This window comes from Periplaneta americana, chromosome 13 (assembly GCF_040183065.1).
Source record: "Periplaneta americana isolate PAMFEO1 chromosome 13, P.americana_PAMFEO1_priV1, whole genome shotgun sequence".
NCBI classification, from domain to species: Eukaryota; Metazoa; Arthropoda; class Insecta; order Blattodea; family Blattidae; genus Periplaneta; species Periplaneta americana.
The window spans coordinates 11,990,428-12,006,012 of NC_091129.1; the positions used below are offsets into that span (position 1 = coordinate 11,990,428).

The 15,585-nt window shown below is 38.2% G+C and overlaps 1 protein-coding gene across 6 annotated transcripts in view; it reads left to right on the forward strand.

The window, feature by feature from the left end:
• The window catches only part of Ald1 (fructose-bisphosphate aldolase), a 227,935-nt gene that overhangs the window by 148,657 nt on the left and 63,693 nt on the right, over nt 1-15,585 (forward strand). Inside the window, exon 1 of one of the 6 annotated variants that reach the window (XM_069842923.1) lies at nt 12,579-12,600. The exons of the other annotated variants lie outside the window; for them this stretch is intronic. The gene's annotated coding sequence lies outside the window, so the exon portion shown is untranslated. Of the gene's footprint in view, nt 1-12,578; nt 12,601-15,585 lie in introns of those variants that run through there. 6 annotated transcript variants of the gene reach the window in all.

Below are 15,585 nucleotides of genomic sequence, written 5' to 3' on the forward strand. Positions count from 1 at the left end.
CGTTCCTTCGCGTCCGTAATTTATAACCACAGCGACGTAGCCTCGAAAGTTCCACGCGTCTCTAGAGATGGCACTCCAGAAAAATCCAGAGCCCTCTCCTCTCTACCAGCACCAGATGCGCGCGCACTCTCTCTCCACTCTCTCGCCGCGTAGGCCCTTTCCCCTGACTTCTCTCCGCCGCGCGCCGTCCCCGCGCGATCTGCTTTCTTGCGGGACGCTGGTCGTGAGTTCGAATCTCACGTCGCTGTCACAATATTTTCTGTTAATAACTCATCAGGCCTTAGCTCGTTTTATGTTCTTCTTAGCAAAAAATGTCTTCTCCAGGGTAGTGTGAATTAGCCATTTTCCTTTATAGTGATGTATTGCTGCTCTCTTTGAACAAGAATGTGTACTCGATGGTAAAATTTAAGAGTAGGGACGTATGAGGGATTTTTACAGTCTTCAATGCAGCACTGTGTGTGGTGTGTTGCAGATATGCCAAGGGAACGAGGACATTATTCTGAAAAATATTCCAAAGATGAATTGCGGGCTGCGGTTGGGAGTGTTTTGAAAGATAGATGGTCGACTTATAGGGCTTCTAAGAAGTACAATGTGCCCTTTAACAACTTAAAGAGGCTTCTGTATGCATCCTCAGAACCCGATGACGTTGTCATTCCCAAGAAAGGAAGACCCCTAGCTCTAACCGTTGAGGAAGAGCAAAAACTGGTGACATATGTAATCAAAATGCAAGAACTTGGGTTTGGCTATCGACAACAGAAATTAGAATACAAGCCTTCAATATAATTAATAAGAGTGGTCGGAAAATCCATTTAATTTTTTTTCTTGCTTTTGTTTTGTGTTTATGGTATTTAGTGATTTCTTGTCCCAGTAAATTAAGTCTTATAAACCTTGTACCACCGTTTTATTTTGAAAAAATTATTTTCAAATCGTATTGCCAAATCACCCTTGTACAATTGCCAAATTATCCTGATGAAGTACCAAATCTGGAAACATGTAATTTGTTATAGTTATATACAATAGAAGTAATTTAATACAGTTATATGAACACTTCTTAATAATTGAATATAATTAATAAAATCGGTTAAAAACCAGACATGTTTCGGAGGAATGCCCCTCCATCTTCAGTGGTAGTACCACGACGCTGGTACAGATGTTCGACCGCGTAACGTGGCTTAAGTCTTCCTTAAGCCACGTTACGCGGTCGAACATGCCCCTCCATCTTCAGTGGTAGTACCACGACGCTGGTACAGATGGAGGGGCATTCCTCCGAAACATGTCTGGTTTTTAACCGATTTTATTAATTTTATTCAATTATTAAAATGTGTTCATATAACTGTATTAAATTACTTTGTTGTATATAACTATCTCACTTATGAACACTGTTATATTTGACCTAACTTATGTAAATTAATGTGATTTGTTATTTATTAGTGTGTTATGTGTAAAGTAATTTAGATTTGTAGAATTTTCTTTCAGAGGTTTATTGGAATTTAATGTTTAAACACATTCCATAATAGAGGAATATTTAATTTCAGAATATGTAACTACAAACTGTGTCGAAATACAAAATATTGCCAAATTAGACGAGTCTCCTCTACGTGTAGCACGTAGCAAACAAAATGGGTATATGCACGGAAGTAGACATTCGTGCCCTAGTGCTAACTCATAACCAGGCTTCGAGACTTCGGACCCAATAGAGCAGTTCAGTGGGAAATCCACATAACGGCGTACTGAGTATAGTGGTAAAGCGTACAGTGGGTGGGGGTATTGTAGAATGACGCTCTGGATATGAAGGTTCTGACGAATAATTTGGTTTTCATACAAACTGTGTCTGAAACTATTACACGGTTAGAAAAGTCAGAGCAAGAGATGCCGGAAGCCCTCAAATTAATTTAGAAAATGATGCAGAAAATTAATGAGACATCAAGTACACCGGTTACTGAATGTGTAAAACAGAAGTGGAAATCAATTTTATGTAAAAATAACGGATATGGAACATTGTGTAACATAAACAGCAAATTAGTGGACATAGAGTCACCCGAGAATAAAGGACTGTCTCTTAGAGACTGCTATGAAGTTAGGTTTTTTCGTTTTGCTCCTATCACGTTATGCGACGTAGAGCGCAGCTTTCTACAGTACAAACTTTGGCAGATGACCGAAAAAGATTTGCGTTTGAGACACTGAGAATGTATCTTGTAGTAGGTACATTGCAATTCGGTACAGCAACTGCACTTCCTAAAGACGATCAATAGGATAAATAAAAATATTGAAATTGCTACATGTTTATTTCCACCATTAACACTGTGTATAAATAAACACAAGTGCTTATAAAAGACAGGAGAATAAATGCTTTCCACATTCTTTCGACATTATCATTGTGCATTTACTTTCAGAATGTACATATGTGTGTTTCCCCATACTACCGTACTCTAAATAGCAACGTTGTTACCTCAACACATCTCTATCTACGCAAGTCAACAACCTATAGTGCATGCACAGTAAACTTATTGTATCGGGTCCAAAGTCTCGAAGCCTGCTCATAACTTTCGTACCCAAACGATGCTGTTACGCACTATATGAATTCCCGTGGAAACTTGTCAAAAATTTCAAAATCATTGCATTATGCTTGACTAATTCTTAAAATAGGGGATCGTCTGTCACAATAGAAACCATTTTGTAAGGTTCATTGACCGAGAAGGCCGGAATGTTTGGCAGTAATACAGAGAAAAATCCTGTTTTGAATTCGGCCATCTGCTATTTTATTTTCACAGCGGTTTATTGATGAAATCTTCACACTTCAAGAATAAAAGAGAATTGTGGTTTTAACGTTAGAATTTTGGAAGAGCGTATACCAAAGCAGTAATGTCATACATATCTGCCCATGATGTTTGTCCCTTGTGATGCTTGTAGCCTAGCAACGGCTTTCGACTTGCATGATAAATCTCCCGCTACGATGGTTCTAGTCAAGACGTCCAGAGACATAACATTGGCAACTTGACAACGGTCGAATATCCATGTCTCTAGTGGTTTTCTAACCCAAGACCTTAGTTCAACCTTGGCCGCTGCGTACATTATGGACGGCTAAAAGTAGTTAATTATGTAGTAGCTAACTTAGGGCCGATTTCACCAAAACTGAGTTAAGTCACACTTAGCTAATTCTTCATTAAATATAAGTCCTCTTTTAAATCGTTCTGTGTTTCACCGTGTCAAATTAATCGTCATTTTGCTAATAATGAATTATTATTGCATTATAGCCAATAGAACACATTTTTTAATAAGAACCAAGCAGTTTCCATGTTCTTATGTCATAGATGAGACCAGCCTCATGGGCTAGTGGTCAGAGCTTCTGCCTACAGTTCATGATGAGGTCCTTGGTCCGATTCCCGGTTATACCTGGTAAGGTTTATCTTGTCTCAGTAGCAATAAAACCAAGTCCCTTCAAATGAGGGTGGAGATTATAGGAGGGTTGTAAATTTTCAGGATTCCTTTGAAAACCTTGTTATTGTACAGGCTGCCGGAACTCAGTTTCTTGAAAGACAAGCTCAGTGACGGAACTATACAGTACGAAGAGAGATATTTTCTTACTTTATTTTGCGCTACAGAATGTATCAACTAGTCCTTTCCGCCACTGGCATCGCTTCACTTCCCCCATCACAATAACAACACAGACGAGGTAAGACATATCTCCTTTCTCTCTCTTTTCACAGTGAGACAAGATACATCACACAGACTTTAGAACACAGGAATTTTTCCTTAAAGGGAATGTTCTCGTGTTCGTCCATGGTCTGGAAATTAGGTTAGGCTTAGGTTTAAGACCTCTTCTGGCACTCCATAATCATCCTATCATAATGTATCAGCGTATTTATAGAGACCTTGAAAAAATGACGATCAGAAAAACGTACGATCATTGTTATTGATTGAATATGAGTTCAAAAGGCGTACAGAGAATGACTGGACCGTTTTAGGGCGATAAAATACTGCTTAAAATAGTGATAAGATAAAAAAAAAGCAGTAGAGAATAAGGAAACGGATGCGAGAAACAGCGTGATTTCTAGAAAAGAAATAAAAATTAATTAATTAATGTCCTTCACGACCAGTAGACAGAATTTTAATGAATAACTTCCATAGTATATCATGTTTGAATTGCTGAGAATTATTATGTCGCTGAATAGGCCTATAGCTACGGCAAAGTCTTCTGGTTCGTTTCAAATCAGCAGAAGATTAGTTCCCAGTGAACTGTGGTTTTCGGATACAAAAGTTAGGTTAGTAAACGTATCGAAAACTTTAAATTCTACATCAATTACATACGGCAATTAATTTTGCACACTGTATGTGTGTAGTCCTATTTATTCACACTGCAAATGGGTATATACCCGGTGGCAGTGGTAACTAATTACACTCAATAATGACAATTAATAATGAACACAATAAATTAATAATAATAATAATAATAATAATAATAATAATAGGGAGCATCCTAAATTAAATGAAGCACGATCACTTAAAATAACATTTAAAGTAAATCTAATTTGTATCTTAACCGTAAGTTTGAACTAAAACCCACGAGTATGATATGTTCATACCTGCACAAGTACCTTTCAGCACTACACTCATTTCGCTGTCAACTCACTCACTGCACTGGAACTAAGACACATTTCACTGATTCTATCCTGATTTCACGAACACTTCAGAAACATTTCACTGTTCAAATACTTTGCACTGCCACTATAAACTATAAAGCTTCACTGACAGAAACACACTTCACTTACACAACACACTTTACTGACATAACACACTTCTTCACTGATACAACACTTCAATAACAAGATATCAATTACACCCTTTAAATACTGTGTATAATATACTACCGTCTATTAGTAAAGTCCTTAAGCTTATTTGTGAATACATTTTTGGTTATTGGTAAAGCCTTTAGTAAGTCTGCAGGTAAAGCATTCCAGTCCCTGATAGTACGATTGAGAAAAGAAAACTTTGCAGTGTCCATCCTGTCTCTTCTTTCCCTCAATTTATCTCTTATACCATTACATTAGTAAAGATAGCAAGTTCGTACCAAAACATACAGTAGATTTCAGGTTGTGTGCAGTGACGCATATAGATCTATTGAATAACCTTCTTCTGTATATAATATACTCTGTTCACATAAACAATTCACAGTATACCCTCAAGTGTGGATGAATGCAAATTTGACTAAGTGTTACTTAAACCAAGATTTAATGGAGACTTAAATTTAAGTATGAGTGGTGAAATCGACGCTTAGGTCAGCTTACTTATTTTAAGTCCCTTGAAATCAGTAATGAACGAAGTTGCTGTGCGTTCTGATTCAATGTGTTGAGTTCACATTACGATGTTTCCGCTTTGATGATGATTATGATGATTTTTTTGAGATCTTAGATATTCTAAGACTCGTTCGACTGTGGGAATCTTGAGCAAGGGCAAGTATTGTTCTAAAAACTGAAGTTTTATTCAAGTTTTGAAGACTTTCAACGCAATTAACATGTTTGAAATCTAGTCATTTCCTCTGATTTGATATTAGTAGAAATCAATTCTCTTATTTGGAAACATATTATGGAGTTATCACTGTTGCAAGGTATTCGTTGAATTTGATCCTGTATAATGAAAGGAGTGATTGATAGATAGATATTGCTGTGTTATCTTGGCATGCATGGAACATAGTATCACCTGTAATCCATGTTGATAAGGCTAAAGGCTGGTTCACAATAAACCGGAAACGAGAATCGGAACGAAAACGAAAACGGTAAAATTGTTAAAATGTGTACATTTAAATGTGAGCATTCACAATTAACGAAAAGCTTGCCGGAGCCCGGGATCGGGAACGGAGAGTTGGCCAAGTTTCAACTTTGGCGTTCACGTTTCCGATCACAGCCCACTAGATTCATTCTGTTGCCATCTAAAAGCTATTTTGTCGTCGTATATTTTGTAGCAAGAAGACCGTGACATAACCTATGCATTATTTTGTTCTGTGCTGTGCATGATGGAGCAAGTTTTATTTGATGAGATTCTAATATTGAGTGTTCAGGAAAATCCTCACGTTTACGATAAGCGCCTCGTATAAAGATGAGAAAATGAAGGAGAATACGTGGCTTTCAATAGCTGCACCTTTGAACACCGATCGTAAGTGAATTATATTTTATTACTGTATTGGTTGTATTACACATTACATAACCAATAACTACTGTTGTGTTCATTTTTATTCTATTACAAATGTTTCTTCTATAATTATTTTACGTTATGGTAGACTTAAAATAGGTTGTGATAATAAAGATGCATGGGCATATTTATAGTACCGTACCTAATGAAATGTTTCAGTTGAAATTTCGAAGTTGGTTAACCTGTGTTTATGTTGGCTGCCTTGTACTCATGAGAGAACGCCATTGGTCAATTATACACAAATAACATCAGAATGCGTAATATCGACTTTACATATCGTTATTGACATGTATATCGATATGCGTAGTCGTCTACGTTCTCGGGTTATTGTGAATCAAAAATTTTCATATTCACGTCTTCTGCTTCTCGTTTTCATTCTGGTTCTCGTTCTCGGTTTATTGTGAACCAGCCTTAAGTTGTTTTCCTGCAGTTAATTTTCAGTGGTTACATTTTGAAACTTAAGTGAATAAAGGCTTCCTCTGCCGCTTTCAGTCTGTGCGCACTGGTATTTCATCCAGGCGGCCCGGATTCGATCCCCGGCCAGGTGTCGTGATATAATTTGTGGTGGATAGAGATGTCGCAGAAGTTTTTTTTTTTTTCCTGTCATTCCATCAACACACTCCATCTACCCCTCATTCACATATTAGGCGTTCAGAGCTAAAGTGGATCAAGTCACAAATTTTCATAAATTGAGTTTAATTCATTTTATGATTATCTGAACTTGGATCTTTTCCGAGCAGTAATGGATCAAGTCTTAATTCGAAGCATTCGCCAGTAAAGGCTGGTTCACAATAAACCGAGAACGAGAACCAGAATGAAAACGAGAAGCAGAGGACGTCAATATGAACATTTTTGATTCACAATAAACCGAGAACGTAGACGACTATGCATATCGATATGTATGTCAATAACGATAAGTAAAGTCGATATTACCCATTCTGATGTTATTTGTGTATAATTGACCAATGGCGTTCTCTTATGAGTACAAGGCAACCAACATAAACACAGGTTAACAAACTTCGAAATTTGAACTGAAACATTTCATTAGGTACGGTACTATAAATATGCCCATGCATCTTTATTATCACAACCTATTTTAAGTCTACCATAACGTAAAATAATTAGAGAAGAAACATTCGTAATAGAAAAAAAATGAACACAACAGTAGTTATTGAATTGAAGCGTGAATATGTAGTGTGTAATACAACCAATACAGTAATAAAATATGATTCACTTGCGATCGGTGTTCAAAGATGCAGCTATTGAAAGCCATGTATTCTCCTTCATTTTCTCATCTTTATAGGAGGCGCGCCGCTTATCGTAAACGTGAGGATTTTCCTCAACACTCAATACTAGAATCTCATCAAATAAAACTTGCTCCATGATGCACAGCACAGAACAAAATAATGCATAGGTTATGTCACGGTCTTCTTGCTACAAAATAGCTTTTAGATGGCACTAGAATGAATCTAGTGGGCTGTGATCGGAAACATGAACGCCAAAGTTGAAACTTGGCCAACTCTCCGTTCCCGATCTCGGGCTCCGGCAAGCTTTTCGTTAATTGTGAATGCTCCCGTTTAAATGTATACATTTTAACAATTTTACCGTTTTCGTTCCGATTCTCGTTTCCAGTTTATTGTGAACCAGCCTTAAGTGATACAAGTCACTTTTGGCTTAGATTATTTGTTGACGATGTTCTGAGCCATAGTGCATCAAGTCACCAAAGCGTTGCATCAATTAATATCAGAATTGTTTATATTTTATACATCTAGAATTTGAGAATGGAGCAATAAAATTATTGCTAGTCAAATTAGATAAACCACTAGAGGAAGTTAACTTTTAAGTCCTATTATTTCAAAACTAGGCCTCATGGACTTGATCCACTTTAGCATGAACGCCTCATATCATCTGCAGTAGTTATAAATAGACTGGGTGAAGTTTTAGAGCAGTGTTTCTCAAACTTTTTTGAAGTCGGGACCACTTTTTAAAGTCAGAACAGTTCCGCGGACCACCTTACTCTTGTTCCCTTCGAAAGCAAATTTATAATTTTTGTAGCATAATTTAATACCACTATATTTACACTTTAAAACAAAATTAATTAATTTAATTCATTTAATTTTATATTAGTATTAACTAATTAAATTAATGTTAATAGAAAAAATTCATTTTCCTTTTTTAATAAATCAAGGCTATTAGAGTGTGGATAATCGTTAACTTATTAACTAAAGAAAATAATTAATATTGGTACTCACATTAATGAGATGGATAAGCCTGCCGTTTCTAGCACAGTTGTTCTATATTTGGATGTATGCTGGTAAGCTTAAATCGGAGATCGTCACATACATCGAGTCGATTACGGTACTTTGTTTTTAGTAGAGTTAGTGATGAAAACTCTTTCTCTCACAGATACGTAAAAGCAAACTGAATTATAATCTGTAAAGCACCATTGTACAGTTCACTATATTCTCTTTTCACTTGTGATGAGATCCAGAAATTAACGATACCTTCCGCTTGGAATTTCATTTTAAGTCCGGTATCGTTCAAGGGTTCAATTGACTGTTCTCTTTCACTCAATGAAAGTTTGCTATTTTCAACATCGCAATGAAAGGGGTCACAATATGACCTTAGAGTTTCGAGATGCGAACATATATCATGTTATGTTTTATTTAACGACGCTAACATATGTCATTCCATAGTTATTTTCCAATAACGAAATCATTTTCAACCAAAAAAGACTCTAGGGTGGAAATAGTGAAAAATTCCTCTGTTTTACGGAACTGACCCACAATAGTAATATACGTTACAAGAGCGGTATGTTGACGTTTTCATGTTCGAGGAAAAGATTGAAAAAGCGAAACGTAGTTGAGCTTTTTTAATTTCCGAGAACATGAAAACAAACATACCGCTCGTGTATCGTACATTATTTTGTGCGAAGATCGTTTATTACATACCTGAAAGACGAATTTCTAATTAGTTGCAATGAAATATCCATGTTGGTTTCTGTTTAATGACGGCAACTTCGGAAAACCAAAATATCTTTCTTCAACATTGTTGCTATGAAATGTTTTCTGTGTTTACTATACTTCAGCAGGCCGTGATATACGTCTGTCTTCCCCCCCCCCCAGTCTATAAATGCGAACTTAAAACAAACGGTAAGGTTATGTAATGATTTATTTTTCATTTCAATATTTTAACAATATTATTTATATAACATATTGCAGTAATAACATCCGCATCTGGAATATTGTTGATTTTTTCACGGCTTCCTTAATGTTACTTGTATCAGGAATGCAATAAGTTTCGTGGAGTAGTAGACTTTACTTAATTTTTGCAAACATTTAAAAACAATAATTAACAGTGCAATTTAGGTGAAATTGCAGTGGTAAGTTTCCAATTTATAATTATTACTATGTTAAACGTCTCTAAAAATAATATGTTAAAAGCCTAAAGCAGTAAAATGAATGTCGCGCTTAAGCGGTAAGAAGAGGGAAATTGTTATGTGTGTTACGTTGGGAATACTGAATGTGGTATTTCACACTTACCGCGTATTGGTTCTGTGCGGAAAACAAGCAAATGCGCACGATCTCGCACAGACAAAGTTTATTTTCTCATGCGCATTGAGAACAGTCCAAGAATTACCTTATATAGAGAGAGATTTAGTTCGTTTAGTTTTGAGAATACATCTGAAAGATATGCCAATGTACTTAGCCACATATCATCAGCTGATGTGCAGGGAAAAGATGGCGAGAAACACCACGTTCCCTCTTTTGTTGCTGAGGGTAGAGTGGGAAGTCTGTAGGCAGGTAGGGTAATAAATTTCATAAAATGTCAGTACTGGGAGAAAAAGTGAAATCGATTGCCATGTGTCATTTCCAGACTCTGAGATTTTCAGTTATGGTGTGATACGCAATCGTTTGAATTTTATTTTTCTTGTGTCCTTTTTGAAGGACACAAGAGGTAAAGTATGCTGATATGAGAAGGTCTTTGACCGCCAGAGATTTCTTTCGTTTCACAAGACGATTTTTAATGCATACTGCGTAAAAATAAACTAGGCCTATGCCACAGTTTATTTACTATTAAAATAGCACATTTAATGTTCTCTGTAAGGTTGGAAGTTGTCCAGCTTGAACTGATCTTGTTAGATGAAACACACGACTCACTGCGGCTACCCACAATTACACTATGGATCGCCGTGGTATCGATTACAGTATTCCAGCGGCGATGCTAATTTCTTGCGGCGCTATAAGCACGCACACCAAACGTGTACGTTGCCTGCAGTTGCCATTTTTAAGGGGAAGCACTGCAAAGGTGACCTTATCGAATGTCGAATTCAACTTGTCTTCTACTCCTTTCACTTTCTGTGGCGTTCAGTCCTCGAAGAGCTTTGGCGTAATCCTATATCTGGAATTTTTCAGGACATGACAGGACTCCTGTGCCATGAAATTAATGACTTCAGTCCTTATTCTTTTGTGGCTCTATATCAGTGTTCCTCAACCCTTTTCTACTCACGGCACACAAAAATGTTAATCCCCTCAAAGACCTATGGTGTGACTCCCTTAATATACGAGGCGCATCCAGAAAGTAAGTTTCCCGATTTTTTCCCCTTGAACGTAAACGTAATTAACCGTGTCAATTGCGCATGCGTAACAGATCTATGACGTATTAATCATATGCCAGCCGGACAGGTCCCGCCTGGTGCCAGTAGCGTGGGAGCAGTGGTCCGAAATGGAAGCTCTTATCCCTTCTCCCGCCGCCTGCGAGGTTCGGTCGGTGATAAAATTCTTTAATGCACAAAGCATTGCGCCAAATGAAATTCATCGGCAGCTCTGTCAGGTCTATGGGCCGAACATCATGAGTAAGCAGATGGTGCGTCGCTGGTGTAGGCAGTTTTCCGAAGGGCGTCAAAGTGTCCGTGATGAAGAGCGCAGTGGGCGACCGTCCCTCATCAATGATGATCGTGTTGAGCTGGTGCGGCAGTGCATCATGGAGAACCGTCGCTTCACGATTACGGAGCTGAGCAGCCATTTTCCGCAGATATCGCGATCCTTGTTGCATGAGATTGTCACTAAGCACTGCTGTTCAAAAAAGTGGGTGCCGAAAAACCTGACACCCGAACACAAAATGCAACGTTTAGGAGCAGCACTGACATTTCTGCAACGGTATCACGATGACGGCGACGAGTTCCTCGACAGGATCGTCACGGGCGATGAGACTTGGATTTCGTACTTCACCCCTGAAACCAAGCAGCAGTCAATGCATTGGCGGCATAGTGGATCTCCGGTCAGGACGAAATTCAAACAGACGCTGTCGTGATGTGCACGATGTTCTGGGATAGGAAGGGCATTCTGCTCATTGACTTCCTTCCAAGAGGTGAAACAGTGAACGCTGACCGTTACTGTGAAACACTGCGAAAATTGCGACGTGCCATTCAAAACAAGAGGCGTGGAATGCTTATTGCAGGTGTTGTGCTCCTCCATGACAATGCTTGTCCAGATACGGCTCGGCGCACAGCAACTGTTTTGACGGAATTTGGCTGGGAGTTGTTTGATCACCCACCCTACAGTCCTGATCTTGCTCCCAGCGATTTTCACGTTTTCTTGCACCTCAAGAAATTCCTGTCCTCCGGTGAGCGTTTTGGCAACGACGAAGAGCTGAAGACGTCTGTCACACGCTGGTTCCATTCACAGGCGGCAGAGTTCTACGACAGAGGGATACAAAAGTTGATCCCACGATACGACAAGTGTCTCAATTCTGATGGAGGCTATGTTGAAAAATAGCTGAAACATTGCTGTACCTGTTGCCAATAAATGTTTTCCTGAAAGTGTGTGTTCTTTTTTAAAAAAATAGGGAAACTTACTTTCTGGTTGCGCCTCGTAATTACGTAATAGAATTAAGTTAATAATAATAATAATAATAATAATAATAATAATTATTATTATTATTATTATTATTATTATTATTATAAAAGAGAAATCGACTCTTGCATTATCTTATTAACAATTCATGAACTTTAATTCACTGTTACTAATAAAGGAAATAACTTTACTCAATGTGATACTTGGGCCTGCTTAGCTGCACACAGGTGGCTGATCCGTGGCGGAATCTGACAGTGCAAGCCCCATTTCTTGATTGATGGATCTGAGTCTCTCCCACTTTGATGTTTTAATTCCGTTAACAAATGTCGTTTCAATTTACTGGGAACCATAGCAGCATTACTGAGTTTTTCACCACACACAACACACTCGGGGATTGGGTATGTTTTATCACCACACCAAGAATACCCATAAGATAAATAATTATCACTAACTAAATGACCGATGCACTACTTTTTGTTTCTTTTATTCAGGCTCAGTGGTTTCACTATTTCCACTCGCGAACGAAACACTCCGTACAAGGAACTTGTCCATCTTGAAAGTAGGCTATAAAATAGTTTAATAGTAATAGAAAATAGTAAAACTGTCTAACAATTACAATTTTACGACCACTTCAGAGCACAACGGTGATAGAACTGAAATAATTGTAACTATTGTTGCCTTCAGACGTGAAATAATTGGTGTCTTGTGACTGGCCATCCAAATGACCAATCCCATTTGTCAAAATTTTGAATTTGGAAAAATCATGCAGAAACATTTCTTGAAAAATCCTCTGCTAAGGGCAATCTGACACGTTTTTTGAACATGTACGTGACATTAAAGGAGTTTATTATACAGACATACTGTCTGCGAAATTTGTAAATGTTTTAAAAATGCGGGTATATATTTTACATTTCCACGGTCCATTTTCCCTTCTCCTCCCATGTAGAAAAATAATTTAGATTTTCATACCATATTATTCATCTTTCTCATCTCATTCAATAGCCATATTCAGGTCAATACGCATGTCTTCATCCGCTTACGGGAAGGGGCGTCCTTTCTTCAGGTACATCATTTTGTTTTTACTTCAATTTTTGTTGTACCTGAGTTTTTGGATGTACTTCACTCCCGCCTCCTCTACTACTGGGTATTCAGTTCAAAATGTGTCATGGCTCGCTGTATGTCGTCATGTGGCTATCCGATGAGCCTAGAGAATTCAATCTTCCTACACTTCCGCAAAGGCGTATTACCTAAATGCGAGAGAAGTTGCCTAGCAAGTACGGCGTTCATTCTGAAGATTACTTACCGGTACGTACGGTAACGCCAGTAGTGGCAAGAATGTGAACTGTTTGGAAACACGTACTGAAGTGAGATTTTTTTTCTTACTGTCAGGATATGGGGGAGAGGGTTAAGACGATTACTTACGTATTTGTTGACATTAACTTCGACGGTCAACATGGACACGGAGCATTTGATTTGTATTGTGGAATGTTACCGTACGCAACCGATGATAACAAATACCCTTCGTACGACTTGCCGGCGCAAAACACAGTTCGAAAGAGGTTATGGTAGCACACAGACCGTACAGACCGCCATCTGTTGCTACGATGTTCAAGTTATACCGTACACGTTCTCAAGTTCAGATTGAAGAACGCCTTAAATAATAGGCAACTTCTCTAACATATAAGCTGAAACTCGCTTCAAATCGGTGACCCAACAACAGTGACGTCATGACACACTTTGAAATGAACGCCCAGTAGTAAACTTACAATCGTCCTCCACACAGAACCAAGGCCGCGTATGCAATCATAGTAAACAGTACCCTGAGTTAGTGAGTATAGTACGTTCCAGAAATATGTTCGAATTTTCCATTGACGAAAAAGCTTTCAATATTGAATCATATTTTAGCACAGGTACTGTCGTCCGTTTGCCTACGTCGCATCCCGGTTTCCTTCACCCGCTTCTGCTCGCCCCTCTGTAAAGACTAGTGGTTGAACTGTCTTAGCTCTTTTCTGAAAACATTAATTTCTGTTAGGAATTGGACGTCTACGTAATATTATACAACTGTTTAAAATAACTTAAATAAAAGGTGCTCGTTAAGTAATTAACTGTCACGTGATTTCATCCTCTTTCTACGATCCTGCGACGTAACCACTTGGACGGACAGTAGATAGTATGTCTGAGTAATTTTATCTTTTCGGATCGGGCAGAAGTGAAGATTGAATTTACAGTACGTAAGATACTTTTTTATACAATAGATAGAGAATTATTTCAACATGAGTTACTAGTATGAAGGACGAAACTGGTAATTGGAATTAGGTACAATAGTCTATACTGCGATAATATACACAAAAGAACTGAAGCCTGTATCGAAATGAAGGGCCACAATTTTCAAAAATGTGTTTAAATATCCATTTTATGATTATTTTTCAATTTCATTTCATTTTCTAAATTGTACGCTAATATGCTGTAGACAGTATAATATACACTGCATAATGAATACGTCCACATGGACAGCTCAGTTCGTGAGTAAAAACACTTATTGTTAATACAGTACTGTATTTTGATTAAACAGAAACCTAATGAAAATGATCAAACTCAAACTCGCGATATCTCCTAGTCTACGTAAATGGATGAACTACTTTTCTTCCCTCCTATACCTAGTAAAGTGATTTGTTTGCATTTTACGCCAGTATCACCGAACTCCAGTCGTGGAAGAGGGTAGCAAACTGTGTTTCCGGTTCTCAACCATTAATCCAAAGGTATAGCCAAGTTGATATTAGAAATGTTGGTAAAAATAAAATGTCCCTATACAACCGTTTCTGGGTACCCAGCCTTCCGCAAAATCTCTGCCAGGATTCATTTCTTAAGAGCACTTCCAAGGGCGCTTCGACACTTTGGAAGAGCCGTAGGAATAGATCCTGTGGTGCTTGGTCACCTTAGTGGTGTGAACATGCGGCCGGTGGGCTGGTACACCTTCATTCTCATCCCATACACTTCGGGGTTCGCAAGAAGTCTCAGTAAGGCCGACGTGCAAAGGGCCGTCCTAACCCGCACGTAGCCACCGTCACCTAACCTAACCTAACCTAACCTAATCTATTATAACTTTACGATAGAAGACCTCATAACAAGCGACGACAAAATTCATACGCGTACGTAACTTACACGAAATATTCACCTCTGCTGCTACCTCATTCCACTGCTACAATTATTATTATTGTCCGATGTGAATCTGTTGTGATGCTGTTTATCACGCATATCCCAAACGGCACGTCTTTTTGCCTTTTTTCTACCTCGGTAATTAAAACCTCATGCCCACGTGCATCAACGTCGGTTAGTGTAACCATCGGTTAAAATTGTCACCTAATCCCTGATCAAGCATATTTACGGTGGATCGACCTCGGTTACGACTTAAATAGAAGGTTAACCACAGTAATCTCTAACCGGCCAAATATGAGCGGTTAAAGGAGATAACCAGCGATTAGTAGCGCAAGTAAAGCAAAATGGCGGCCAGAATCACAGGTGATTATTTCTAAGACGATAATTT